Genomic DNA, 4,993 nt, shown 5'->3' on the forward strand with positions numbered 1-4,993 from the left:
AAGAATGGTGGAAATTGATGAAGATGGGAAGTATCTATACTATGGGGGAGCCGGAAGGATTGCGAGGAGTTTCGCTTTTCCAAAAAGGGGTTTGATAAATTGATTCGCTCTGTCTCAAGTCAGAGATTCTTCCTTGAGATTTCAGCACACATTTAACTATATTTATTGAGCGTAGACAGGAGGGTGAATGAGAGCTTTTCCTGAGAGGGTGAGTGGGTGGATTTATCTTGCGTGGGCGCGCCGGATGTGACAATCATCGACGTTGTTTACTGTGTAATTGTGGCTTCCATCGCTGCTATATACACGACTCATTCCCAGGATACCAGTTTAGCGATAATGACGAAGCTCTGGGCTTGTTTAGAAACAGCCTCCCTCCGCCCCCGCTTGATGCTCTAGAAAATTCCCACCCAGTATAGAGCCACCCCCATCTGTTCAAATACAGATCATGTATTCAATGGCAGAAGCAGCGCGTTGATTACACAAAGAACTGCGAACGTGTAACCGAAAACTGAAAAGTTTGCAATTTGCGCAGCACTAAAACAGTGTGCAACCACCTCCCAAGGAGCCATCCTGCTTTTCTCAATTGCACCACCAACCAGCTCCCCCGCACCATCCTCCCATGAGAGTGACAAAAAAAAACGTCACAGACACTTTGGAAGTGGAAGTAATGACGACTCCAGGAGCTTTCACAGCTTCAGCCCACGAAAAGGGTGCTGAGGTGTGGAAAATCCATGAGAAAATCTCTGGGAAAATTCACCACCAGCATTTGTAATTGTCGCTCTATCAAGAACCCAATGAAGGTGCATCCCTAGTGGAGGCCACAACTTGCTATTCCACGTATTCACCTTCAAGTGTTTGCTCAAAATCACTCAAAATGTCTCCGAAGGAATACCCACCATGAGAGGGAAGATTCTTTTCCCAAAAATTCAATTGGAAATTCAATCGCGTTGCACTTTTGGGTTTCACACACAAAATTGCTGACGCTTCTCCCTCTTACATCCAAGACAAACGAGAAGTTGCATTTAGGAAGTCATGAGAGTGTTAACGTCTTTGATGATTCACAGTGGAGCTTTCTCAAGCACCATAGATATTGTATTTTGAATTGAGAGTTTTTTGGGGAGTTTTGCTTGTGGAGCTTTAGCTTGTAAGGTTTGGATATGGAGGTGAATTTTTTAATAAAAAGAATTTTGAATATGAAAATATTATTCTTTGTCTTGCATGATCTTGAAGAGCTTTCAAATTTCAACAATTTCTTGGAGAAGAAAACCAAAAATATGAAAATTTAAACTGAAATTTCTATACAAGAATTTTTAAATTTTGAGATAATGTCATTTTTTTTAAAGAATATTTTGTGAATTCGAGAAAGAGATTTCTTAGACTTTATTGATTTTTGTAGGAGTAATATTATCCTTCCGTGGGCATCAATACAGCGTCTCGCTCCACGGAACAAGAAAAAGAAGGAATATTGAGAAAAATACACTAAAAACTTTTCCTGCCGATGTAAAATGCCAGAGAAGGAAAAGGAGATTGTTGACAAGGGTTCAAATAATTGACAAATTTACCACTGAGGAAGGCGTGGTCAAGGCCGAAAGCTTTGGGAAAAGGTTTAGTTTCTTTTAAACTCGCTTCCACTGTATTGATGCCCCCGGAAGGAAAATATTACTCATACAAAAATCACTGCGAATTACCGTAAAGAATTTATAAATTAAATCTTTGATTTTAAGTATGCTTTTTTATTAATCTGAAGGCTTTCTAAAAAGCTTTTTTTTTCAGGATGAGACATTAAAAGAAGATGAAGAAAAGACTAGAAACGAAGTCCAGAAAAATGTAAAAATTATGCTAAGAGTAGCTTGAAAAAAAGCTGAGAGATCCTTAACAAATCAAGCTGAGAAAGCTATAAAACCAGGCAGAGAAAGCCTAGAAACTAAGATTTAAAAAACCTTAAAAAGAAATCTAAGAAAGCTTAGAATTTAAGCTGAGAACGGCTAGAAACAATGCAAAAATTCTAGAAATAAGCCTCAAAAACAAATCTAGAAACAAAGCCAAAATAAAACATAAATATCACAGCTTCCGGAAAATCCAGAGAAATCTGATAAGCACGACTTATCTAATTGGATTACAGTCTTACATCTCTCATGGATTGAACAATGACTTGCACGGCAAATAGAGAAAAATTATGCCTCATCGTGCATATTTTTCCCAATTGAGTATTTTCGGTGCGAAGGATGGTTACGGGGAGATGGGCGGGGGGGGGGGTGGAAGGGAGCAAAAGATCAAACAGAGAAAATGTAATATTCCGCACATGTTGTTTATGAAGCACCTCTGCGGAGGGTGAAATGCGCTGTTGTTCTTTTGCCGCACCAGAAGCTGAGCTTTTCATGTAATCCAACATTGCTCCACACATATGATATCTATCACAGTGTGTTTGTTCTACAATTCCCACACAATAGAATTACATTCCGCATTATTTCAGAAGGGGCGAAAAGAGCCTGCCGCGCACTCAATGTGCCCCCTTTCCCTTCTCCGAAAAAGGAACAAATTTACTCGCACCCTCCCACCCCTATCGCTATGTATGAAGAGAAACGAGATAAATAGCGAATGGTGCAGAATTTTGGGGAGAATTATTACGAAAAGACAGACATCTGAGCATTCATTCTTTTGCACCACAAAAGCCCAAAAGTTGGGGTGAAAAAAAAATTGGAAAATTAAGTTTAGCCTTTTATTTCAAAGCATGGGATGTACGAGGAGATTGGGAGATTTTTGGTATAATCCACTTTTCCCGCACATTCTGGCTCTTTTGGTTTCCAACGTGGGATTGTTTCTAAAACAACTAAGCCGCAAGTTTTATGGTACAGCACCCACATTTCTCATCTCACAATTAATCTCTAACAAAAGTTTCCATTGTGATTGACCAAAAGTTCTCTTCTCTCAACACATACCTCCCCCCAGCCCATTGCTGCACTTCCCCTTCCACTTACAACCCGAATAAACTTTTCTATGCACTCATGGAAACAGAGGGTAAAAAAAAGAAATTCATATTTCATAGAAATTTCCGTGAATTTCCTCTCTTTTATAGAAATTTGTCAGGGAATTTTTATTAAAAAAAATTTGTGATTTAGGACAACGTTCTGACCCAAACTTTTCTTCTATTCAATATCCCATAATTCGTCTCTGTTTTTATGAACCATACGTACATACCTTTTCTCTTTTCCTCAATTATCAAGTTCCGAGAACTTTTTTCTTCTTCAAAAGACAAAAAAAGCTCTCAACATCTAAATGAATATCTGTCTAAATTCAAATCCACAAAAAAGCTCATTTATATACATTGACATTCACGTGTTTATTCCCTTTACATCTACACGAGCCAATAAAAGATGCCAAAAAGCCCTCAGCCAGGGAGTCACCATTGCTGCTTTGCAATTTCCAGCGTGTGCGAGACATAAAAGTTCCCTGAATAGTACTTTTTGTCTCGAATGGGGAATAAAAGCCGGGAATCTCTTTGAAATTATCCCAAGCGTGCAAGAGACTGGAGTGCCTATTGATTCCTCACTGGGCGAGATAAAATCAATTCGATGTCTCTCACTTCTTTTCCCTCGTGCCCAAACACTCTGGGGCTCTTAAGAATGGAGGGCGTGCACTACAATTGATTGATTTGAATGAAAATTTAGTAAATTCAGCGGATAAATTACGTAATTCAATTAAAATTGTGGATTTAATTCATGGTTAATTCAAGCAAAATTCATTAAGCTTTATGTCTCCAGAAGAAGTGAAAAGCACCAAACTAATGGATTTTTACTATTAATCAATTAACGCTTAATCGACTTTTTTTGTTATTTGGCTAAGAGCTTTAATCGATTAAACTTTTTTTTAAAGAAAATTCGAAAAATCTATACGTTAACTTTAATATTAAAAATTATTCGTTTTATCTACGTATATTAAAAATTAAACGTTTTAGCCGACTAAGCTATTTAGTCGTTATTTGTTAAGTTTAGTTTAGACTCTGTTTAGTCCAGCCACTGAGGAAGGCCCGAATAAGGGTTGAAAGCTTTGGAAATTACGTCTCTTTTTTTGGGTGAAATTTTGTACCCCTGGCGACGACCGGAAGAGCAAAGACAAATTGTCTCACGCCAGGTTCAAAGCAAAGTTTAACTAAGAGACTCCTTAAAACAACCATAAAAAGTTTCTCTTAAAAAAATTCCTTTAAAGAATCTGCTTGATGTTCCATCTCATCGACCATTCAGCAGAGCTTTTTTGCATCCTATCCTCGTTCTTTTTTTCTGTTCTCCACACACGTTTTTCCAACGCTGTGGGCCATTAAGCAAATCATCCATAAATTCCTGACTAAATGAGTCATTTCATTTGCAATTTCGCCTATGGTAACACCGCGGTTAAAATCCGCAGATAGTTTTATCAAAATTGTCAGAGTTTCCATGCGATCTGCGAGGGGTGTCATAAAAGTTTCCCGCGTAACATTTATGACCCAATTTTTTTTCGCTGCTATGTGCAATTAATACGTGTAAAAGACCGCAGCATAGCATAGTGCTATGTGGGTGTTATTTATTCATTGTCTATTTAGTGTTTTTAATTAAACACCCCCCACACTCTGTCGCGCTTTTCATGTTTTCTCCTCTATTGGAATGCCAATTGTTTCGTGCAGAAAAATACGCGCAAGCACACATTTCTCGTTTTTTTTTCGACTGTGGCAAAACCAACTCAATAGAGTTGGGTTGTGTGCGGGGGGAGGTTGTACACAAAATAAGCATTTTGATGGAGAGAGAAAGGGTGAGGGATGAAAGATATGCGGGGGTTACGCGGTCCCTATGGGGTGACAATGTAATATGGCGGAGCAATTCACCAAAACCAAATAACAACCCATTTTAGCTCGTGTATTATAACAATGTTGCAATGTACCGTATCCGGGATTCCCTGAACCGATTCCCCCTCAAAATTTAATTCTTATACCACACACCCCACCCCCAACCCACCTCTGGCA

Source organism: Lutzomyia longipalpis, chromosome 2 (genome assembly GCF_024334085.1).
Source record: "Lutzomyia longipalpis isolate SR_M1_2022 chromosome 2, ASM2433408v1".
Classification (NCBI taxonomy): domain Eukaryota; kingdom Metazoa; phylum Arthropoda; class Insecta; order Diptera; family Psychodidae; genus Lutzomyia; species Lutzomyia longipalpis.